This window comes from Rhinolophus hipposideros, assembly GCF_964194185.1.
Source record: "Rhinolophus hipposideros genome assembly, chromosome: 17".
NCBI classification, from domain to species: Eukaryota; Metazoa; Chordata; class Mammalia; order Chiroptera; family Rhinolophidae; genus Rhinolophus; species Rhinolophus hipposideros.
The window spans coordinates 36480955-36507707 of NC_138063.1; the positions used below are offsets into that span (position 1 = coordinate 36480955).

A 26753-nucleotide genomic window follows, 5' to 3' on the forward strand; every position below is an offset into this window, starting at 1 on the left:
CATCCTGCTCAATATAAACAAAAGAATTTCCCTCACAATTCACCCTACCTAAGAAAGAAGAGTTAATAATTTTTGTTCTGTTCACTTTTATTTTGGAGGAAATCTGTTTATGTTGTCACGTAAATATATACCAACCACACACATATCATACAGATATAGATACAGACATACATATACATATGTATACATCTTTCCTGTAGGTTGGGATATAAATATCTAAAAGGAGCAGGCAATGTGTTTCCCTTCAGCTTTGGTAAGGTCACCCCTGTGGAGTAGACTGAGATACAGGCTCCCGGGTAAAGGGTTTGGTCTGAGTCTAGGGCTGGAGGAGCCAAGGCTGTGGATAGTTAATGTGTTCATTCTTGTACTTCTCCTCACACCTATCATAGCACATTGTGGCTATAATAAATAATAGTTCTAATGACTGAAATATCTTAGGCTTAATACCTATGTATCAATAGACAACTACTTAAAAATCCAGATATAGGTTGTTAGTAAAGAGTACATCTATGTATTAAAATTAAAGTTCTAATTGTACTTGATGAGTATTCAATATAAGCCCTTTTAACTGGCTGTCATGTGAGTGTATAGCATTTATTAGGTGCTAACATGCAAGTAAGGTGCCTTCCGATCTGTATGACACTAGACTGAGATTCCTTCAAGCCTCTTACCACTTGCCAAGTACAGCTCTGTGCAACATTTTGTGTCCTTTTACTAGCTGTAACAGTCAACTTTAACTGACTTTTGAATACCTATGAATACATCAGTGCTTTATTTGAATACCTTTGAATACATCAGTGCTTTATTTGTCCTGGCTGCTATAGCGAAATTAAGGTTTTAGAGTTGTTACAGCAGTGGTTCTCAACTTGAAACAATTTTGCTCAGTTCCCCAGGGAACATTTGACAATGTCAGAAGACAGTTTTGATGGCCACAACTGGGGTGTAGGGTGTTCCTGGCATCTGAGGCAGAGATATTGCTAAACATTCCACAAGGCATGGGGCAGCAGCCACAATCAGGAATTATCTGGTGCAAAGCGTCAACAGTGCTGAGGTTCAAAAATCTTGGGTTAGAGTAAGGAAGGATATACAACAAATGTGCTGTTACAAAGAAGAATATTTCTCTTTGTGCAGTAATGAAAATGATTCAGCTATTCAATCTTTTTCTGACTTGCTATACTGATTTCTATTTAGTTCTAAATGGAGTTTGCATACTAATTCAGATTAACCAGTTCTGACTGCACATAATTAAAAAAATTAGGAAGACAAAGGCAGCCCCTAGATAAATATAAGGAAAATCTCCCTTCAGATACAAAGATTAGATTTAATGCTTCAACTGTTACAGAGGAGAGAGGCGGAGAGAGGGTACACAGAAGGAACAGCTGTTAGAAAAGAGTGTCCTCTCTTTTTGTCATTAAGAAGTAAACCACCTCCGCCTAACAAAATTAAATGATCCAAAGAATCAAACAAATTACAAAGATCAAGAATTGTGACACTATGGTACAATTCAATCCATCACCAAAACCAGTTAGATACATTAAGTATTTATATTAAGTTGTATTGTTATACCAAGAACAGCAAACCAATTGACATGTCCCCAATGTGTCCCTGTGTCCAAACGCATATGCGTATGTGCAGCATAAAACATTGTGCTATGGTACAATGAAAATGGATGGAAATTGAAACCAGATTCTTACACTCTACAGTTTTCCAAGAGCTGGGCCAGGCTGAATAACAACAAAACACAGAAATAAGCATTGTATTAAAACGTTATCAGCAAAGTTATAAGCCTGTCAGATGAATGTGTTGTGCCATAATAGGAATTAAAATGTCCAGATTCATCAAAGAGCCAAACTAGCTTTATTAGTCATTAACTATGTGTATGCCTAAAAATGTCTGAAGAATTGAAGGGATATTACACATGTTAAAGTTATGTGGCAGACTGTCCCCTCTCCAATTAAAACCAAGTACAAAAGTTCTTTGGAAACAGATATTATGAAGTAGAGCTCCAGTTATACATCGACAGTTTTTTTTTAAAAAAATAGACTCTGTTAATTCAACACACTTTATATAATAAAGACAAGCACCTCATTTAGAGATCTTTTTGCAATTCCATTTTTTACCCTTGATCTTAGCCAAAAGGCTGAGAAGTGATGTATTCCTTTTCTTTTAGTTGTCAAATACCTATTAAATAAACCATGTGAAATTGCCACTCGTGTAGGTCAAAAACTGTCCAATATCAGCAAGTTCAATTGATTCCATTTATATTTCCATATGGCTGGTAATCCTGTTCTGCTCCTTCTTTCATCTTTATATACAATTGATGCTAACAAATAAATTATTGATTAAAAATATAACTATTGCCTACTTTCACATTTTAGCCAGATATTTTATTTTGCTATTATTTGGGGAAGGAGGTAAGTAGAGTAGAAGATTGTGGTGTGTGAGAAAAAGTAAGCAGAAGCCTTGTTATCTGTCTTGACACTTACAGAAGAAAATGCCTCTGAGCTACTACAATCTACTTTTTTAGATGATTTTATGTTATGGTACTGAAATTGCCTACCTTTTCTTAGAGACTAGCAATATCTTTACTTTCTCCTAAAATGGACTATTTTATTCATTTGTATTATAGAGTTTTGAACATATGTTCATTTAGTTCTTTCTCTGAAGGCCTTATAACATTTTTTTCTTCTTTTTTTGTGATAAAATATACATAACTTAAAATTCAACTAGCTTAACCATTTTTAACTGCAAAGCTTAGCTGTGTTAAATTCATTTATAATGTGTAACCATCACTACCAACCTGTCTAGAACATTTTTCATCTTATAAAACTGAAACTCTATTCCCACTCAACAATAACTCCCCATTCCTTTGTTCCCCCTGCCCCTGGCACTACTGTTCTACTTTTTGATTTTGACTAAGTACCTCATATAAGTAGAATCATACATGACTAGTCTTTTTGTGCCTGGCTTATTTCACTTAGCCATGTCCTCAAGGTTCATCCATGTTATAGCATATGTGAGAATTTCTTTCATTTTTAAGGCTGAATGATATTCTATTGTATGTATATGTCATATTTTGTTTATACACTTATCCATTGATGGAACTTGTTTGCTTCTACATTTTAGCTATTGTGAAGAATGCTGCTATGAACATGGGTGTACAGATATTTTTTTGAGAACCTGCTTTCAATTCTTGTAAGTATATACTCAGAAATGAAATTGCTGGGTCATATGATAACTCTATTTTTAATTTTTTGAGGAAGTGTCATACTGTATTCCACAGTGGCTGATCCACTTTACATTCCCACCAATAGTTCACAAGGGTTTTAATTCCTTTACACCATCTCCAACGATTACCGTCCATTTTTTTTGATAGTAGCCATCTTAATGTGTGTGAGGTAGAATCTCATTGTAGTTTTGACTTATATTTCCCTAATGCTAAGCACCTTTTCATGTGCTTATCAGCCATTAGCTTATTATATGTGCATCTTTTTTTGGAGAAATGTCTATTAAAGTCCTTTGCCCTTTTCGAATTGGTCAGTTATTGTTGAATTTTAGGAGTTCTTTATATATTCTGGATATTAGTCGGTTATCAGATATGTAATATGCAAATATTTTCTCTCATTCTGTGGGTTGTCTTTTTAACTCTGTTGATACCTTCTTTTGAAGCATATACAGAGAGTGCCAAAAAAAAAATGTATACACATTTTAAGAAAGAAAAAAAATGAAATAAAATTGTAATAATATATACCAATAACAACATAAATACAAGCCACGTGTATATATTTTTTGGCATGCCCGTTATTGTTTTTTCAGTGGCCAATAGCTTACTTTAATTTTCTCACTGTATGAAACTCAATTTTTGTGATTTTAGGTGAGATAAACTATAACTTCAGCAGACAAGAACACAAAAAAGATAAACTAGTTTTGTCACGTGGACAAGTTTTCATTTAGTCAGTCAACTGTTTCTGGCTGTCTCAATTGACATAGATGCATTTACAGGCTCTGCTTCAGCTTTCTTTGCAAGCAGCTTTAGATCTACAATGCACCTGGTAACTGTCTCCTTTTCCTTCTCTGTACTATGTGCTTATCCATCCAGTTTATCATGTGCTCTTGTTCCTTTCAATGCATCATGGTCTGCACAGACATAGGAAAGTCCAGGCAATTTTTTACCTCCTGTATATTTTATGCAGCCATTCCTGGTAATAACCTCCAAGTCCATATCAATCTTATTCCTCCAGACATCAAAAAGATAATGGCGCTTTTGGATCAGTGCCTACTGTGACTTCTTCAGATCAATTGTATACTGGATGTATTTGATGGAAGCCCATTCCACCTCTTCTAATTGGGCAATTTTTTGATCATTGAATTTGTCAGCAAATTCCCCAATACAGGCACCATATTTCTTTAATTACATAGACAATCAGCCTTATTGCTGATATGTCAGAGATGGTCTCACATATATTGCTTTAGATAGAAAATATAAGATAAGCCTAGTTCTAAGCACATAGGATCCCATTACATCAGTTTTAGGATAAAGGAATTGGAAGGATTCTTCAGGGATCAGCCCATGACAATCTTTTCCGTCATATTCAGAAAGAGGTGGTATAAGGGCAAGACATGGCTGCCCAGCATGAAAGAACTTTGTTGCCTGCAGTACCCTTGGACCAAGGAGGGCTGCATTCTTCAGAGAGGGGGCCACTGTGGTAGTAGCAGAAAATGTCACCTGGGATAGCATGGTAAGTGATGGTCTGCTCAGGGTTCTTGGCAAACTAGTGACTTGGATGTGAGAGTCTGTTTGGGGCAGAAGCAAGATGGACTCTCACCTGACACATTTTTTTTTTTAATTAAAGTTTATTGGGGTGACAATTGTTAGTAAAATTACATAGATTTCAGGTGTACAATTCTGTATTACATCATCTATAAATCCCATTGTGTGTTCACCACCCAGAGTCAGTTCTCCTTCCATCACCATATATTTGATCCCCCTTACCCTCATCTCCCACCCCCCACCCCCTTACCCTCTGGTAACCACTAAACTATTGTCTGTGTCTATGAGTTTTTATTTCTCATTTGTTTGTCTTGTTCCTTTGTTGTTTTTGGTTTCTATACCACATATCAGTGAAATCATATGGTTCTCTGCTTTTTCTGTCTGACTTATTTCGCTTAGCATCATACTCTCAAGATCCATCCATGTTGTCACAAATGTTCCTATATCATCTTTTTTTACCGCCGAATAGTATTCCATTGTGTATATACACCACAATTTCTTTATCCATTCATCTATCGAAGGACATTTTGGTTGTTTCCATGTCTTGGTCACCATAAATAAAACTGCAATAAACATGGGAGCACATGTGTCTTTATGGATAAATGTTTTCAGATTTTTTTGGGTAGATAACCAGGAGAGGGATTTCTGGGTCATATGGTAATTCTATTCTTAATTTTTTGAGGAACCTCCACACTGCCTTCCATAAGGGCTGCACCAGTCTGCATTCCCACCAACAGTGTATGAGGGCTCCTTTTTCTCCACAGCCTCTCTAACACTTGTTACTATTTGTCTTGTTGATGACAACCATGCTGACTGAGATAAGGTGATATCTCATTGTGGTTTTTATTTTCATTTCTCTGATGATTAGTGATGTTGAGCATTTTTTTCATATGTCTATTTGCCATTTGTATGTCCTCTTTGGAGAAATGTCTCTTCAGGTCCTCTGCCCATTTTTCAATTGGGTTGTTTGTTTTTTTGTTGTTGAGTTTCATGAGCTTCTTGTATATTTTGGATATTAGCACCTTATCGGAGGTACTGTTTGCAAAAATCTTCTCCCATTCAGTTGGTTGCCTCATTATTTTGTTGATGGTTTCTTTTGCTGTGCAGAAGCTTTTAAGTTTGATGTAGTCCCATTCATTTATTTTAGCTTTTACTTCCCTTGTCTTTGGAGATACATAATTATTTTAATGTTCATGAAATCAAATCTATTTTTCTCTTTTGTTGCCTGTGTCTTTGGTGTCCTATCCAAGAAATCATTGTAAATCTAATGTCTTGAAGCTTTTGTCCTGTATTTTCTTCCAAGAGTTTTATAGTTTTAAGTCTTACATTTATACTTTGATCCATTTTGAGTTAATTTTTATATATGGTGTAAGGGGCCTTGTATCATTTTATTATTCCTCTTCTACTATGTATTTCATTGTTTAATTGTATTCTGGTTACTTATTAGCATACGAGGTCTGACAATTAAGTTTGTGAACTTATTGCAATGATGTTGCTAACTCTTTTGATATAAAAGGGATTTACTCATTATGAATTTGTACCAACTGGACAAACAGTTAATCAAGTTTGCTATTTGGAAGTGCTGAAAGGCTGAATGAAAAAGTTAGACTACCTGAACTTTTCCTCAACAATTCACGGCTCTTGCATCACGACAATGCACCAGTTCACAGGGCACTGTCTGTGAGGGAGTTTTTAGCCAGTAAACAAATAACTGCATTGAAACGCCCTCCCTACTCACCTGACCTGGCCCCCAATGATGTCTTTCTTTATCGAAACATAAAGGAAATATTTAGAAAAAGACATTTGATAACATTTAGGATATCAAGGGTAATACAACAACACCTCCAATGGCCATTCCAGAAAAAGAGTTCCAAAATTGCTTTGAAGGATAGACTAGGTGCTGGTGTCCAGTGCATAGCTTCCCAAGGGGAGTACTTCAAAGGTGACCATAGTGATATTCAGCAATGAGGTATGTAGCACTTTTTCTAGGATGAGTTCGCAAACTTAATTGTCTAACCTTGTAGCTTTCTCCAGTTCTAGAGTATACACTATACTACAATAGGAGAACATATTTGTTTTATCTTTATATTATCCTCCACCGTCACATAAAGAAATTCAAGTTAAAAAACATAATTTAATGAATGAATTAATTAATTATTTAATTAATACCTTCCAAAGACTTCAGGCCTAAGGTTTTTAAATCCTATCCATTGAAACTTATTTAGGTTTTAACTCCCTTTCTATGGACCTATTCATGGAACTTATCTGGGGGAAAAGTAATAAGCAAGAGTGTGAAGCAACACTTTAGTATGTGTGATTCTGAAGAGTGAATCTATTATGGAGGATATTGGAATATTTTTAAAACTTGATTGAGAGAAAGTTATATTAAGAAGAAGTTTTTCTCACTGCCCTCCTTTTGACCTTAAAACTGGAGAGAAAAGAGATGTTGAATTAAGAGAAAAATTCTAAGGTAACAGAGTACAAAGCTAAGAACTTGTTCTTTGTGAATAAAGATGATTATAAATATATAGAGACATACAAATGGACTGTAGATTTGTTCATGGTTAACAAGCTACATTTTGGCATATGTGTAGATTCTCTTTTTAAGCCATGATTCTCATTTAATTAAACATTATTGTTTAATTCTGTTCATTACATGAAAGTAAAACAAAAAATATAAGAAAGAAAAATTATGTGTAACCCCAACAATAAATACTGCTAACACATGGCTGTAATTATTTCTTGTCTTTTTTCTATGTAGATAGATACATAGGTACCTATGAAAAATATGTAGAGAAATAGATACATACAGAAAGAGTTTGAAAATAATCTCACAATAGAAAAAAAGTCAGAGCAAAAGTACCAAAAAAATCTTAAAGCAAATCAGAACATTTTCCTACCAGAGGTCTATATTCTGCTTTTTTTCATTTAACATCATACTTTAGGCAGTCCCTTTGTTGCTGTACTTTTTGCATGGTTTCAAGATATTCCTTTACATGCATAGCTCATATTTCATTTAACAAATTTTCTATTGCTGAATATTTAGAGTTCTAATTTTTAATATTGAAAATCTTATTACAGTGAATTCTTTATACATAAAGCCTTTTGCACAGTGATTATTTCTACATGAGAGTTTCCTAAAAGCAGAATAAATTAATTCAAGCATATAAACTCCTTTAAAATTTTGATACATATTACCAAGTTGTTGTTGTTTTTTAAATGACTTCTAAAAGTAATATGACAATCTTACTGTATCCTTCCCAATGTTGACTATTTTTAGACTCTCAAAAATATGTATGCTATCTTCATCAATGTAAAGCTGTATCTCAAAGTTTAGGTAAAGTTATGTTAATGCCTCTGATTAGAGCTAAGTACATTTAGACACAACCCATCCTCAAAATGGAAAAAGCAAACAATTAGCCTTCCTCCAGAAACCAGCAGCATCACTTCAAGACTTGCTGTCCCATTGCTTTTCTGGAAGTTGTCGTTTTTCTCTGGCTGTAGGAGTTTTGTGTCTGTGTGATTCTGGGTAGGAGAGAGCAGACACAGAGAGAGCTCTGGCCATCACAAGAGTATCCACACTCTAAAATTAAAGTTGTCCAGTTTTGTAAGTTACTTAGATTACTTGGTACACGGAAAGACAGACAAACAAGGACAAAATATCTTTCCTTATTGTTCCTGTGAAATGGTGCTGCTATTTTTAAGAGGAAAATGCCTGCATTTGTTTAATGCAACCCTTCGGAAAACTTGCCTTTACTTTTCTGTGCTGGGAATTTCAACATTCTTTTTTTATCTTCACAAGAACTCTAGTGAGAAATTTAAATATACTTCATATAGGCTTTGGATCAGTCATACGTGCTGCTACAAGTAAGAAACCCCAACTATAATGAATGAAGTAAATCCACCTTACATTTTCCTATAACAAGGAGTCTAGACTTATTCTGCTGCTGACATTGGTTCACTGCTGGAAGACAGAAATGATAGGCAAACTGCATCCACTGGCCAAATTTGGCTCATCATCTATTTTAGTAAACAAAGTTTCACTGGACCAGAGCCATTCTAATTCACTCAAGTATTCTGTATGGATGCTTTCACAATAGTGCAGCAGAACTGAGCATTTGTGACAGAGATGGCATAGCCTGCAAAACCTAAAATATTAATTAGCTGGGACTTTGCAGGGGAAAAAAAAAAAAAAAAACTTGCCAATTGTTGATAGAAGGTATGAACTCTCTGTAATCTATTGACATTTCCCTGAGGTTTCAAGATGGCATCTTCAGCCATCCCATCCTATCAGAGAGAAAAAGAAAAGGGAAAACAGGTAGAACGGGCTATATCTGGCCTCTATTATCGAGAAAAACTAAAGCCTTTCTAGAAGATCCCATCAATACTTATGTCACATTAGCCAGAACTTAGCAATAAAAGCATCTACATTTCTAACCAGGAAGAAGGGGTTGGGAATTCCTATTGGCTCGGTCCATAAAAAAAAACAAACAAACAAAAAAAAAAAAACAAAACCTGTTTTAGGCTGTTAATAATTTTAAACAAAAATGTTGAATATTTCAGTTTGGCTTCTACTCACCTATGTTGCCTTCTCTTTGTAATTATATGGGCAACACTGTTAGCAAACAGTGAAATAACGTTCCAATTTTAAGGACAGAGATGACTATTGTCTTCCTGTTATGTTTTGCATTGTTAATAATTCAAATAAATCTTGTAAGACTTCTGCTTTCTTCTAAATACAGTTAAAATCCTTGGACATTATATATCAAACAGACATAAGAAGACTGAAAAGTGAAGGAAAAAAAGGCAGACCAGCTAAGAACCCGTGGACTCAAAGAACAACATAGCAGTGAGTGCTCTCAGTTCTTTTTGCCTCATGTGTCCAAGATTAGGTGCTGGAGAAATGGGCAACTGGGAACAAACGCTAACAAACATAGATAAAAGAGTCCAAGGAAAGTTCACTCTTTCTATTTGAAGGACCAGGAAGGAGGCAGCTTAATATGACAGAAAACTATTAGATAATAACTGCTCTATTCCAACCAAATAGCATAGAAAAACTTTCCCATCCCACCTAAACATAGACTAGAGTAGACTTCTACTTCAACAGGTTATAATTAAGCACCATAACTCCTCCGCCAGGGTGGTGTCAGCCAAGTCCAAGTACAGAGCTGGGACCTTCATTACCCCCAGGCAGCAGTGAAGTATCAACCCCCAGGTGTCAGTGGGGACCACATGGATAGCCTGGACTTCTACCCTCATCAGTTGATCATGAGGTGCCCATTCCCCCTGCATGCTGGGGTGGAGTCAGAGAACTAATGGAGAGTCTGGACTTTTATTACCACCCAGCTAAAGAGGCCACTGTCCCCTACAACCTCACCAAGATAATAGAAGGCTATACGGAAAGCAAAAACAAGGCCTCCATACACCTGTCAACCAGTGTGATATCAGCAGGGACCTAGTGAAGACACTGAAAAATCACATGCACTCAGCAACAGTGAGCAGATTCGCTTCTCCGGGTTACAAATGGAGGCTAAGTGAGGAACACGGAGCTCCCCATCCATGTGGTAGTAAGGAGATGATATCACTGTTTCCCTTTGGAGCAATGCCAGAGAAACTCAGCTATCATAGAGACAGTCACACAATATAATTCTCCGAATGTCCAGGTTTCAGTCCAAAATTGCTTCCAGTACCAAGAACCAGGAAAATCACTATCTGGATGAGAAAAACCAGTCAACATATAGCATATGCAGAATACCTAATAAGAATTTTAAAGTTGCCATCGTAAAATGCTTTGATAATCAATTACAAATATGTTTGAAACACATGGAAAATAGAAATTCTCAGCAAAGAAATAAAAGATATAAAGCAGAATCCAACGGAATTTTAATATTTTTTGTTTTCAAAAAGATTTTGACAGATGTATTGAGTATAATTGATGAATAAAATTGTATATGTTTAAAATGTGTAACATGATGATTTATTAAACATGTACATTGTGAAACGATTACCATGATCAAGTATTAGCACATGTATCACCTCACATATTTACTGTGTTTTGGGGTAGTGAGAATATTTAAACTATCACAGCAAATTTCAAGTATAAAATACACTATTGTTAATTATAGTCACCATGCTGTACATCAGATCTCTAGACCTTATTTATCTCATAAGGGAACATCTGCTCCGATATATGTAATGTTCTTTCTTCTGTTAATTTTGGGCTTACTTTGCTTTTCTTTCTATAGTTTCCTGAGGCGTAAAATCAGGTTGTTTATGGGAGATTTTTCTTTTTCCTTAATGTTGGTGTTTATTCTATAAACGTTCCTCTTAGATCTCTTTTTGATGTATCACATGGATTTTATTTTGTTAAGGTTTTTATTAAAATATAGCTAACATACAATATTATGTTAGTGTCAGGTGTGCACCATAGTTATTCCCCATTTATATACCTAAAGAAGTGATCACCATGATAAGTCCAGCAACCGTCTGACACTGTACCACGCTATCACAATATTATTGACTGTATTTCCTATGCTGTACATTACATCCCGTGACTTATTTGTTTCATACCTGGAAATTTGAACCTCTTATTTCTCTTTAAATTTTACACCCTGTTTTTAAATTTTAAAATTACAGTTGACATTCAATATTATTTTATATTAATTTTTGGTGTACAGCATAGTGGTTAGACATTTATATAATTTAAGAAGTGATTCCCTGACTAGTCCAGGACCCACCTAACACTATTCATATTTATTATTGTATTATTGACTATATTCCCTCTACTTGACTTTACATCCCCATGACTATCTTGTAACTACCAATTTGTACTTCTTAATTTCTTAATCTCTTAAACACCTTTTTTCACTCTGCCCCACAACACCCCTCCCATCTGGAAATCCTCAAAATGTCTTTTTGTATCTATGAGTCTGTTTCTGTTCTGTTTGTTTATTTTCTTCTTTAGATTCCACATATAAGTGAAATTACATTGCATCTGTCTTTCACTGTCTGACGTACTCCATTCAGCACAATACCCTCCAGGTCTATCCACGCGGCCACAGATGGCAAGAACCCATTCCCTTCCATGGCCAAGCAATATTCCATTGTATATATGTACCTCCTACTCTTTATCCATTCTTCCAGCGACGGACACCCAGGCTGCTTCCACACCCTGCACATTATAAACAATGCTATGATGACAATATGAATGCACATATCTCCTTGAAGTAATGTTTTGGGTTTCTTTGAATAAATACCGAGGAGTGATATTACCAGGTCCTTCTTTGTCTCTTGTTATAGCCTTTGTTTAAAAGCCTGTTTTGTCTGGTTTCCATATTACTATCCCAGCTTTTTGGCTTGTTTCAATTTCCGTGAAATACCTTTTATGATCCCTTTACTTTCAATCTGTGTGTCTTTTGATCTGAAGTGCATCTCTTGTAGACAGCATATGTAAGGGTCTTCCTTTCTTATCCATTTAGCCACTTTGTTTTTTGATTAGAGCATTTAATCCATTTATATTTAAAGTATTAATAATTGTTGACAAATATGTAGTTGTTGTCATTTTGTTATTCTTATTTTTGATCTTTTATTTTTTTAGTTTTAAAGACATCCTTCTAACATTCCTCGTAATAGTAGTTTAGTGGTGATGAACTTTAGCTTTTTCTTGTCTGGGAAGCTTTTATCTGTCCTTTGATTCTAAATGATAGCTTTGCTGGGTATGGTAATCTTGTTTATAGGTCCTTGATTTTTTCACTTTGAATATTTCTTGCCAATCCCTTCTGGCCTGCAAAGTTTCTGTTGAGAAATCAGCCGACGTCTTATGGGTGGTCCTTTACAGGTAACTGTTTTTTTCTTGCTGCATTTACGATTCTTTCTTTGTCTTTAACCTTTGGCAGTTTAATTATGATGTGTCCTGGTATGGACACATCTTTAGATTTCTCTTGTCTGTGCTTCCTGGTATTACATATCTATTTCCTTTGCTAGGTTAGGGAAGTTTTTCATCACTATTTCTTCAAATAGGTTTTCATTCTTTGCTCTCTGTCTTCTCCTTCTGGAAATCTTATGATGCGAATGTTGATACGCTTGATGTTGTCCCGGAGGCCCCTTAAACTCTCATTATTTTTCTTTTTTTCTGTTCTCTTTGCGTGTTTTCTGCTACCTTATCTTGGACCCTATTCAGCCCTCTACTTCATCTAATCTACTGTTTATTCCCTCTAATGTATTCTTCATTTTACTTATTGTGTCCTTTATTTATCACTGGTTCATTTTTGTTTTCTATCTCCATTTTATGTGTCCTACCTCTTTGTTGGAGTACTTCTTGAGGTCCCTGAGGATCTTTATAACCAGTGTTTTGAACTCTTGTCTGGTAGATTGCTTGTCTCCATTTTTAGTTCTTTTTCTGGAGCTTTGTTCTCTTTTATTTGGGACATGTTTCTTTGTCTCCCCATTTTGACTGCCTTCCTGTGTTTGTTTCTATGTATTAGGCAGGGCTGCTATGCCTTCTGGATTTAGTAGAATGGCCTTATGTAGTAGGTCTCCTGTGAGGACCAGTGGCACAGTCTCTCTGGTTCTCCACCAGCACCACCTGAGCTGGGTACTTCAGGTGTGTTTCTTATAAGAGTTATGTGTGCTCTCCTGTTGTAATTGAGTCTTGGCTGTGTTTGCATATCAATTTGAGGGATTGACCCTCGGATTTATTGGTAGTGAAGACTGGCTGTGACTATAGTGGTGAAGTTGTGGTGCAGGGGCTGACCCTACAAAGCAGTATTCAATTTAGCAGGCCTCTTGTGCCTGCCCAGTCTGCCTTTTGCATATGTAGTCCTTGGAGGTGGCGAGGTGATGCTCGGGCTTGGTTTGAAGCGGGCCACCAGGCATGCCATTCCTGAGGCCTTGTAGAAGGGAGCCCACCACAGACCAAGTTCAGCCACAACCAGTGCCCCGCATAGCATCACTTGGCACGAGCCACAAAGCAACCAACAGATGGTCATCACCCGTGTTATGCTTGGAGGTGCCTCCAGAGGCCAACCTGTGAACTGAGGCCAGCTGCCACTAGTGCTGGGCTTGGGGCTGCTCAGCATGAGACACAGGGCATACTGAGCCCAAATACTGCTTGTTTGAGTTTTGTGAACCTTTGAGAGATTTTAGGAAAGTTCACATCATAAACCAAGACAGTCTATTTGTATGGGAAAGCCACTCGAAGCAGCTTGAGTGGGCCTGCAAATTGTTTGGGGCAGGGTCTGAGGGAATCATGAGGGCAGACAAAATGAGTTAGCCTGAATGATGGATACTCATTTATGGCACCTGCCCACGTCTGCATGGCTCAAAAACAAACAAACAAACAAATAAAACAATGGATTCTGCCAGCACTTCTGTCTGACAGAATGCTGCTCCTCCAACCCTTGCCCTAAAGCCAGACAACTCAGTTCCTCCTCATGTGTTCCTGGCACCTTTCAAGCTGCTGCCCCAGCACTGGAGCTTAGAGCAAGTGAGTCTGTCAGCAAGTAAGTCCATGTACCAGCCCTTTGAGAGAAGCTCCTGGGACTCTGACTACCCTCTGTCTCATCCAGCCACTATCTCCTCTGGGTTTCACGGGACTTCTTTCCCCAACTCTGGAACCCTGAGCTGGAGGGCCTGGTGTGGGGCTGGACATATCATTCCTCCAGGGAGTGAGAGCTCCTAAGCCAAGATATCCCTCCCAATTTTTAATGGTCACATGCAGTTGTAGGTGCACCATGTTCCACATTTCTGCCCCTCCTACCAGTCTCAAGGTAGTTTCTTCTGTATGTCCTTAGTTGTAGGCCTTTGGTTCAACTAGAATTCTGGTGATTTGTCATGTTGGTTGTCCTATAGTTTAGTTGTAATTTTGACGTGGTTATGAGAGGAGGCAAGCACAGTTTTACCTACTCTGCCTTCTTGACTGGAAATCTCCATAGGTTTTAATATGTTGTGTTTTCACTTTAATTTGTTTCAAGATAATATTTTTATAATGTCTCAATCCTTGGTTTAATGTATAAAAAATGTGGGTCAGTTTTTCAATGCTCCCTCTTGTATCTTTGTTTATTTCTCATATATATATATATTTTTTTCATATATATATTTTTTTCATATATATATATTTAAATACATATATATATATATATATATATATATATATATATATATATATACACTTAAATATATATATATTTAAGTTTCAGGTTTGTAAACAACATATGATCTATCCTGGAGAACATTCCACATGGGTTTGAGAAGAATTTGTATTCTGCTGCTGTTGAATGAAATGTTCTGTATACCATGTTTCCCTGAAAATAAGACCTAGCTGGACCATCAGCTCTAATGTGTCTTTTGGAGCAAAAATTAACATAAGACCAGGTATTATATTATATGGTATTGTATTATATTATATTATAATATATTATATTACATTATATTATAAAGACCCGGTCTTATATTAAAATAAGACCAGGTCTTATATTAATTTTTGCTCCAAAAGATGCATTAGAGCTGATGGTCCGACTGGTCTTATTTTCAGGGAAACACAGTATGTCTATTGAGTTCATTTATCTAAAGTATAATTGAAGCCTAATGTTTCCTTATTGATTTTTCTATCTGGTTGATCTATTTATTACTGAAAGTTGATACTGAAGTCCCTTTTTAGTATTGTATTACTATCTATTTCTCACTTCAGATGTGTTAATATTTGCTTAATATATTTAGATGCTCCAATGCTGTGTGCATATATATTTAAAATTGTTATGTCCTCTTGATGAATTGACCCTGTTACCATTATGTAATAACCATCTTGGTCTCTTGTTACAGTTTTAAACTTAAAGTTTATTTTGTCTAATATAAGTATGGTTATCCCTGTCAGTGTTTTTTATTTTTATTTTTATATCATGGGATATCTTTTTCTATCCCTCACTTTTAGCCTTTGTGTGTCCTTAAGGCTGAAGTCAGTATCTTGTAAGGAGCATATAACTGGGTCTTGTTTTTATCCGTTCATCTACTCTATGTCTTTTAATTGGGGATTTTAATACATTTAAATTTAAAGTAATTAATCATTGAAAAAAACAACTATTGTCATCTGCTTAATGGTTTACTGGTTGTGTCTTTGCTTTTCTTTTTTTGCCCTTTCTTTCTCTCTTCATTTGTGATTTGATGATTGTTAATGGTGATATGTTTGATTCTTCATCTTTCATGTATCCACTTTAAGTTTTCGTTTTGTTGTTACCATGAGACTTATACAAAATTTAATTAACAAGTAAAATTAGAAATATCAAGTGTTAATTTACAACATAAACATACAAATATCAGTTGTGTCTATTTGCAATCAATGAACATGTGAAACCAAAAAGTACCATTTACAATAGCTGAAAAGAGAGAGAGAGAGAAATCTAACAAAACATGTACAGGACTTATATGCTGAAAACTATAAAATTTTAATGAATAAAATCACAGAAGATTCAAATAAATGGAAAGAATATTGAATGTCAACTCTAAAAAATTAAAATGGGGAGAAAGAAAAAAAGAATAACAGGTTCAAAGTTCTAGATATAAAACAAATAAGTCTTGGGAATGTATTATATACAGTATAGAAATATAATCAATAATATTGTGATAGCATGGTACAGTGTCAGATGGTTGCTGGGCTTATAGTGGGGACCATTTCTTTAGCATAGGGAATATAATCAATAATGTGCTAATAGCTCTGTATAGTGCCAGGTAGGTACTATTGAATAACTATGATATATACCTAAAACAAATATAATATTCTGTGTTAGCTACATTTTGGTAAAAATCTTTAAAAAAAAAACAAAAAATAAAATGTTTGATATAAAAAAATAAATAAAAGGAAAGACATAGCATATTTGTAGATTTGAAGACTCAACATAATCAATATGTCAATTCTCCCCAAATAGATATACAGGTTTACCTCATTTCGTATCAAAATCTCAGCAATATTTCATTTTAGATATGTGTAAGAGCACTCTAAAATTTATATTAAAAAGCAAAGAACTAAAATAGCTTAAAAAAATTGAAAAAGAAAACTAAAGTGGTTAGAATTTGTCCACCCAATTTCTAGACTTATTACTTAAGTATATTAATCATGACTGTGTCGTATTAGCAGAGGAATAGACATATGATTAATGGAACATAATAGAAAACCCAGAAATAATCCAATATGTGCAATCAACTAATTTTTTTAAGAAAAGTACAAAACAATTCAATGGAGAAAGGATATTCTTTTTAACAAATGGGAATGGAGGAGTTGAATATCCATAGTCAAAAATATAAGTTTCAATCAAAAACTCACACCTTATACAAAAATTAACCCAAATGGATCATAGATTTAAATATTAAATGTAAAACTATAAAGCTTTGCAGAAAAAAAAGTATAGGAGAAAATTTTCAGGGTATAGGACTTGGTGAAGAATTCTTAGACTTTATACCAAAAGCATGATCCATAGAAGGAAATATTAGTAAATTGGACACTATCAAAATTAACATATTTTGCTTTGTAAAGACTGTTAAAAGAGTGAAAGGTGTAGTTTGTGACAAATGACAAACTGAGAGAAAATACTTATAAACTACATATCTGATGAAGGATTCATATCTAGAATTGATAAGAGACTCTCAAATATCAACAATAAAAACAAACAAACAAACAAAAAATCCAATTAGAAAATGGGCTAAAAATATAAAAGACATTTCCCAGAAGAGTATCTATAAGCACATGAAAAAATGTTCAACAGCACTAGCCATCAGGGAAATGCAAATTAACTATGATATATGACTACAAGGAGATATGACTACAAGCCTATTAGAACAGCTAAAATAAAAAATAGTGACAATACCAAATGCTCACAAGGATTCTGGGAAACAGCATTTCTCATATATTGCTTGTAGAAATGGAAAATAGAAAGTTCCTTTTAAAAAAATTAAACATATACTTACCATATAACACAGTAATCTCACTCCTGGGTGTTTATCCCAGACAAATGAAAACTTATACTCACATAAAATGTGCCCATAACTAGTCATAGTAGCTTTATTTGCAATAGCCAAAAATTGAAAACCAAAATGTCCTTCAATGGGGGAATGGGTAAGCAAATGGTGATACATCCATGCCGTAAAATAAAAATACGAATCATATCAAGCAACAAAAAATAAATAAAAAGAACTATAGATGTATGCAATAAGTTGGATGGCTCTCAAGTGCATTATGTTGCATTTAAAAGCCAGTATCAAAAGATCACATCTTGTATGATTCCATTTAAACAACATTTTAAAAACGATAAAATTATGGCTATGGATAACAAATAAGTGGATGCCAGGATTAGAGATGGGTAGGGGAAGATGGTAGGGGGAGGGAAATGTTGAGTGTAAACGAGTAACACAAAGGAGATCTTTGTGGTGAGGAAATAGTTCTCTACCTTGATTGCAGAAGTTATTACACAGATCGACACTGCTGATAAAATGACATAGAACCATAAATACACAATGTATTAATGTCATTTTTCTGGTTTTGGTATTATACTATAGTTATGTAAGAAGTAGTCATTGGCGGAAACTGGATAAAGGGTACGGAGGATTCCTTTGTACTATTCTGTCAACTTCTTTTGAATCCATAATTATTTCAAAATTAAATTTTAAAAAATCATGTAGCCTAAATTGTTCTATGCCTTTCCCTATTTAGTTAAATATCACTCGCTTGACACTGAAAATCATCTATTAATGGATAAAGCAAAAAAATAACGTTGTCTGATTGATCTTTCTGAATTAGAAAATGAGGATTTAGAATTGGCCTATAAGTAAGATCACGAGAAAATCTTTTGCTCTCTAGACCACAATGTTGACATATTTTAAATGAGGGCTTTTGGGTATTAGGAACATATATTTAATGGTGAGCCATTTGAACAGGTATCTGTGTAAAGGTAGTCCATATTAACTTATATAATTATAAGCCTACAGTATGTATCCTTAGAATAGACATGATACATACAATTAAAACATCAGAAAACTCATATGGAGATTTTTGTATGCTTACTTATTTTTTCATAAATTCATTATAAAATTCCAGTAAATTAAATTAAACCGCATAATATGTACCACTTACTATTTAATTCATTTCTCAATAGACAATTTTAAATGGTCAATATAGGTAGATAGTTAGGAACTGCTTGCCTCGTAGCACGTGAATGCTACTTCATGTAATTTTTAAAAATGGAAAGACTCTCAGGGACGTCACAGCAAGGACAGCATAGGCTAATTGGTCAGTGAGCCGTATATTGGATGTCCACGGACTCAGAGTTCTCACAAAACCTTCAGGCTCTGGAATGCTGTGATAAAGACAGTGCAACATCAGGTGACATTTGTGTCTCAACTGGACAACTGAGAATAGCTTAATTAATGAATAAAAATCAACATAGTTTGATGCAATTCTACTTGTCAGATACTCTCAAATTAGACCTTTTAATACAGCTTGATGGTGTTAACAAGAGATATAACGACTGCAAAACTGAAAATATCGTGCGTCCAGATGGCAGACTAAATGCATGCTCTTATTTCCACTGTCCACCTAAAATCTAATCGCAATGAAAGATGCACAGAAGAAAATAAACCTGTAAAAATCACTGCAAATAAGAAGGGACCTTTAGCAGACATGGTATTCTGACAAATATTTGGATGATAGAACAAATGAAATCACATTGACAAAGAGAGGCTGAAAGATACAGAGAAGAAAGTGGAAATGGAAGAGAGAACTTCCACTTTCGTAGTATTTTCAACTACTTTCTTTTGCAGGGGCGGGGGTGGATATCGTTACATTTAACTTTTTAACTTTTATGGAATTTGTTTACATGTAGAGATGTGTCTTTATTCCTTTTCCTATTGCAGGTTTTCAACACCATTTATTATATAGTCCATCTGATTTAGTATGAGTTTTTCCCAAAAGCAGAGCCTGGGACAGAGTTATCTATTTTTTGAGAATGCGTTCAGAAGGAGCAGAATTGAGGGATGGAGTATCAACAGTGACAGACTGAAAGCCAATTCAAGTATTATTTAGTATGCCACAGCTTCAGGTGACTAGGTACTCAATGGAGAACACTCGGCGGTACCTTGACACAGGTACCTCAGAATCATTCATTCCAGTCTTGAAAGAGAGAAGCATTTATTCATTAGCTTTCATCCCCCTTTGGTATGGATCAGAGTCAAGTGCACTCACATTGGATTATCAGATTACCAGAGAAGCCCCAGGGCAGGAAGCAAGAGATGCTCAGCACAAAATTGCAATAAGGAGCACATAGCAAGCAGTTGAAAACCTGTGCAGAACCATCCACCAGGGCAGGGCTGGAATGGGAGGTCAGGCCCAGAGATCCAAGGGAGTGCTCCAGCGGTGTAGGTTACCCCTTCCTTTCAGCACCGATCTGAAGTACTCACTTAATCATCCATTATCTTTTCATAGATACATTAAGTATCTTCACAGAACTTTTATTATTTTCCACTGGTCAATTTTATTATTCTGGTTCCAATAAACCCTATTTTTTATTATAGTGGCTTTGTAGTATAAGTTGATATCTTGTAGTGGCATGTCCCTCATGACTGTATGTTTCAAATATGTGATGGCTATTTTCCATATTTTATATTCCAGATGTATTTCACAATCACTTCATTAGCAAAAGAAAAAAAGTCCTGTTAGGAGTTGGAGTTGGATTGCTTTGAACTCATAGATTAATTGAAAGAGACTTGAGCACTTTATGACATTATGCTTTTCCATCCAAGAATATGATATGTGTCCCATTTGTTCTAATCTTCTTTTTATGGCCCTTGGTCAAGTTTTATATATCTCTTTACACATGTATTGTATATTTATTGCTATGCTTATATCTATGTGTTACATAGTTGTTAATAGTTCGTTTAAATTGTATTTTTAATTAGCATTGTTTCATGACAAAGCTGGGAATTTTGTATGTTGATTTTCTATGTGACCATCTTATTAAATAAATAAGAGTTGTCTGTTTTCATTATTTTCCAATTTGTTAATTAATTCATTGGAAATTCTAGGTATCCAACCATACTCTACAATTTGTTTATACTTAAACTCATTTTAACTTCCGATATTCTCATGAAACGTCTCTTCCTAAAGTCACCAATTGCCTCTGTGTTGGCAAATGCATGGTTACTTTTTTAACAGTTCTATTTGATTTTTTGGCTGCATCTCACAGGATGATCACTTCTACTTTCTTGAAATATACTGTTCTTAGTTTTAGTGATATCACTTTCTTTGATATTTCTTTTATTTCCCCAGTCATTCTTTTATGGTCTCCTTCTCTATCTTACTACTAAACTAGGAGATCCTCATGATTTTGTTCTCACTAAAAACTTTTTTGTCCTTACTAAAAACTTTCCCTTGAAACATTCCTATCCCACCCATGAGTTTAAATATTGTCTGTAGTTTGTCACCTCCTAAATTTGTATTAGCAACACAATGACACACCAAAAGTGGGACAGCAGAGGAGCTCACTCCAATGTAGGCAATAAAAAGATGCATTGCCTACAGATAATTTAAAATAATAACATAGCAGACTAAAAGACAGTCTGGTTTTTATCATCCCTATTTGCTGAAAATTGTAAATAATATCATAGGATAATATGTGGTAAAATATTCCTCCCTCAAAAAAAATAAAAAACAACAAAAAGCAAAAAAAGCTTGTTGAACTGTTTTAAAAAGGTTAAAAATAGTCTGACCTTGCTTTGTGCACCCTCTTCAAATTCAATGGTACTATATGTTTCTGCTTTTGATTAGTAGATTGCAAATAACCAGTGATAGCACAGTAATTATAAAGATAAAGAAATATGATTTGAGTTATTTCCGTTCTATCATTCTATTTGACTACCTGCCATTTTTATTTGTGCTTGAAGTTTTTCAACTGCAGAAATGATTCAAAACCACTAGAATCAAACTGAAGAAAGACATGAACACTATTGTAATTTCTGGAATTCACTGTGAAATGGGATTTTATGATCAACACCAAAATTACTATTATATTTAAGGTTTTCTTTGTATATCTTTTGCTTCATGTGAAAGAAACTTGTGAAATTAAAATAAATTTTAAAAAAAGTATTCTTCAGTTATCTAGGAAGGAAGGGATAGTGGCAAATTTTCTATTTATTGAACAGAAAATACATGACAAAAATACATACTTTCATAAAATCATTGACAAATTTACAGAACAGAAAATGCAATGATGCCATTATGCATTATGGTAAAAAGACAATACATAGGTATAATGTATTCCTTTTTTTTCAAAAGATACACTAATGTAAGTAAAAATAATTTTTCCATTACTTTTCATTTTTGTATGCTGGAATATTTAACTATTTTATTGAATGCACAGACATACTCAATAAAAAAATGTTTCTCTATACTTTTTCTGTATTTTTGTTATCTGTCCTATATCAGAATTAATACTGAAAAATAATTTGGTCATATGAAAAAGAGGGATGTTAAAAAAAATCCCTCCAGCTAGATATGCCACTGTAGTGGTAAGAACTCATGTCTAGGCTCCAGACCTTAGCATCCAATCTCCCTTTTGGACATTTCCATTTGAATGATTGTAAATTATTTTAAAGTCTAACATATCTTAAACTGGACATTAGATATTCTCTCCAAAACCCACCCTTCTTGTGTTTTTTTCTAATCTCAGTAAATGATATTTCCATCCCTCCATTTGTCTATTTTAGAAAATGAGGAGGATTCACCAATCTCCGTGGCTTCTTTCTACAAAATAAACCTAAGCTCTTGACTCCTGGGTCCTCTGTCTCTATCTCCTCTAGTTCTAGTCTAAAGAAATGGTGATGGTAAGCTAAAATATAGGTAAAAGAGAAAAGTACCTGGTAAAAATTTGTAACCACTCATTTAAAAGAAAAGTATTGTTTGAGATTCATAGTAATGAGAGGTCTATAAGAGCACACATGACAAACAATGTGAGTGAGTAGAGGGGAAGATGAATTTTCCTTCCCAAGATGCCTTGCTGTTCCCTTTCCCTGGTCCTCCACCTACCCACATATATCTAAAGTTTAGATATTGACATTATGCTCATTGGAAAAATATCACTCAAGTGACGTGGAAAACTACAGAGGAAAGAAGAAATTGATAGAAACAAGGATACAAAGAAAGGATGTGACAAGTGGGAATCCATGATATTGTTGTGGGGAAATAAAAGCTTTTAGAACTAATGATATGTGCAAGTGACTTACACAGCAGACCTGATAATTTTATATAATTTCAGAGCACTTCACCTGCATGTGCTGGATTTACTGGTACATGCCTGTGCTTTACCGAAAAAGACTGAGTGGTTTTGAATGCCTTTGTGTTTTGGTAAATCAAAGAAATAAAACAATGTTAAATGCTCTTACAAAGACCTTATTTATAACCAGTTGTAAGCATCAATTCTCCAGGCTGAGCTTTAAATTCTCATGCATTTTGATTCTTCTTAGAATTTAGCCTCATAAAACTCCACTGGACTGAAACTAGGTTGTGAGTGTTGATAATGAGTCTCTCTGAAAACTCATGAACAATTACCAAGACTAACTTTGTTATACTTTTGACCCAGACATTAAGCTGATGGCTGATTTTGAGGGATGTTGGATGGCTTCCAGAAGCTTTATGCGTTTATCTGTCTTTCCCCATGGACCTTCACTCAAAGAGAACAGCTGCATCAACTTCAAGAAAACAAACTTCTAAACCATAAAATCACTAGACACTGGGTGAGTTGGGCCAACACTGTATTTAAAAGAGAATTACAAATTCAGGCAGCCTTACTTTCACACTATTCAGATTTGATGATCATTTTATTGTTCATAATTAAGAGCATGAATACATTTTTGTCACCAAAGATCACACATTCATTTTTTTAGTAAATGTTGGCTCCTAGAGATTGGATGCACTAGACAATATGTTATATTAAAGCTGTAACAATATAGCAAATCAAATGTTACTTTTTTTTAGAGTATAAATTGCTTGAGGAGTGAGCTGCAGAAGAATATTGGGTTCCTTTTCTATATCTGCTTAAAATTTGCTAGACCTTTGTGGGAGTTTGCCCCAGGAGGGCTCTCCCACTCTTTGAGTTTAGCCCCGTAACTTGGTTTGGCCAGTGGGTTTTAGCAAATGTAACACAAGCAGAGGGTCAATAAGTGTTTGCATGACTGTGCTTTTCTGTTCCTCTAAGATTTCCTTAGGACATTTCCAGTCTAGTCTGCTGGGTATAATGAGAGTCGCTGCAGTCATTCCAGATGAGACAGTCTAGATCTGCCAGCAGCCAGGCCATCTCCAGACACATAAACTAGTCTAGCCAGGATGAGCAGAGCTGCTGGAGGACCCACAACTGACAGCAGACGGGTGAACCAGCACAGCCAGGTCAGCTAAACCCCTCAGACTCATGAGCCAAATAAACATTTATTGTGTGTGTCATTGAAGATTTGTGGGTGAGTGTTACCTAGCATTATTGTAGCAGCAGACAACTGGTACAATCTTCTCATAGTTTAAACAAATTTCAAAGTGCCTTAGTATTTTCTACAAGATTAGTATGGTGTAATAAAGACAGAGATCTTATAGAAGAATCCAAAGATCTTAAATCAGAAGATTGACATTGAGTGTCAAATCTGCTACTTACTGGTATTGTGACACATGGAAAATTATTTAAATTCACTCACCAGCCAACGTGTAATTGTGAGGATTAAAGGATATGTTATGTCAAACTTGCCGTGTGACCCTGGGCAAGATACTTAATTGCCTTAATCTCAGTTTTCATTAGTAAAATGAGGTTTAGAATAGTTGTTATCTCTCTAGAGTAATTGTGAAGGACTTTTTTTATTTTATTTTTTTATTTTTTTAAGGATGTAAAGCATTTAGCAGAGAGCTTGGTAGTTAGAAAGTGCTCAGTATATACTAAAAATTATTATTTTACTATTAACTACACTTTTAATTTTAACAACAAAAATGAGGCATTGTGACTAAAAGATTTCTGGTAAAATGCATACCGTGTTTCCCCGAAAATAAGACCTAGCCGGACAATCAGCTCGAATGCGTCTTTTGGAGCAAAAATTAATATAAGACCCAGTCTTATTTTAATATAAGACTGGATTTTATATGAATAAAACCAGGCATGATATGATATGATGTGATATATGATATGATATGATATATAACATAATACCCAGTCTTATATTAATTTTTGCTCAAAAGACACATTAGAACTGATTGTCCGGCTAGGTCTTATTTTCAGGGAAACATGTATGTTACTCAAGGAGGTCTTCATGGCCTTGGGTGCAAGAATCTATCTCCCAGTGGCTTCTTTTTATTAGCACAAATCAGCTAATTTTCACCTTTGCAGGTGAAAACGTTTTCACAGTGAAATGAATTTAAAAATCTAATAGTTTAAATTAAACTATTTAAACTATTTAAACTAGAAAAAAAATAAAGGAAGCAGACAGGTAGAGTATGTCTGTTAGCCAGAGGCGCCATATGAAATACTTAGCAGGAAGCCCCTGGGGGGGTGGGAACTTTATGGCTAAGACCCAGGGTGGAAAAGGCTGTCCTAAGCATTAAAATGCTGAAGGGAGGTGTGGGGTGAAATTAAATAATCCTGGTGAATTACTTTAATGAAAGATTATGTGACTTTATTTTACCCTGCATAAAATAAATGAAGCTGTACAATGTGGAGGGCTCCCATGAGATAGTCGGCTGGTGTTACAAAGAATAGGATTTGGGCTTCCAGTAAGTCTACTCTGGTAGCAATTTAGGTTGCAAAGATGAGTGTCCCAAATCAAATGTAACAGAGAAGGAAGAATGAGAAAGCGTATAGAGCTCAGTAGAAGCAGAGATGACAGGAATCTTTTTTAGCATAAAAACAGAAAAGTATTATAGTATTCAGGGCTAGCTCTAAGAGCTGCTGGTAGACAGAATAAAAACAGGTGGCAATCAAATGACAGCAGCTAACTGAGCACTGAAAGACTAAAGGATTTCTCCATTTTTCTAGTCTGGAGATAAGGAATCTAAATATTTCAGGATTTTTTTTTATTATTTTTTTAGTGTGTGGCAATATGAGGAATAAAGCTATTTGGAAGACATAAATACCCAAGAGAGCATCTTTTATACCTCTGAAAGCGAGCTCGAGATGTGCTAAGCCCTCCAGCAAACGGTGCCCCAGGCACCAAGACCTTCCAAGATGAAAAATAGAAAAGAGACAGCTTTAGAGTGACAGGCTGATTCTGAGTTAATGTGCACAAACACGACCAGTCCAGAAGTGAGGATGAGGATAACAGCAGGGAAATGATGAAAATTCTGTGAACAAAAGGAGAGCAAATTGTAAGGAAAGTGTCGCAGCGAGACACATGATGTAAGAAAACGTAGTCACTCTTTTCATAGGTTCTGTTTAGTTTGTATAATGATAAAAAGTCTTGGTCTGTTACTGCTGATCAGGATTTGATGTATCAGAATCATGTTGTCCCCACCCCACATTCAGATAGGAATGTAACAGCGTCACCCAATCACTTCCCCAAAACATGGATATCTGTGTCTGCCTTCAGTTTCCGCTGAATAGGTCTATATTTTCCTTAAATTTAATGGAGAAAACATTACAATCAGAGCAGCTAAAAAATAAACAGGAAGAGGTTCTGAATCCTAGTCCCAGAGCTGCTCCCAGCTTGAACTGGGGCATTTAATTCTTCCTTGGTGAGGGGAAGAAATTCCAATTAAAGAGATATTGGTTCGTAGGTTTCTGACGAGAAACATTGCTCTATAAAAATGCTGCAGAACAAGAACAAAAGCAGCACAGACGTTAAATAGAGTACAGGAGTTTCTTTTGCCAAAGATATAGACACCACAGAAGTTATTCTTTGCCATCAACAAGGTGGTCCTAACGTTTAACATGAATCTCCACATTTGGATGATACAGATCTTGAATGATACAGTCAAACTCAC

General features: G+C 35.1%; 1 pseudogene across 1 annotated transcript; it reads right to left on the reverse strand.

Annotated features, from left to right (window-relative positions):
- Positions 1–3958: 3958 nt before the first annotated feature.
- On the reverse strand, positions 3959–4738 carry LOC308509843 (ATP synthase F(0) complex subunit B1, mitochondrial-like; annotated as a pseudogene). The gene has a single exon. The product of its transcript is annotated as an ATP synthase F(0) complex subunit B1, mitochondrial-like (transcript).
- Positions 4739–26753: the final 22015 nt, after the last annotated feature.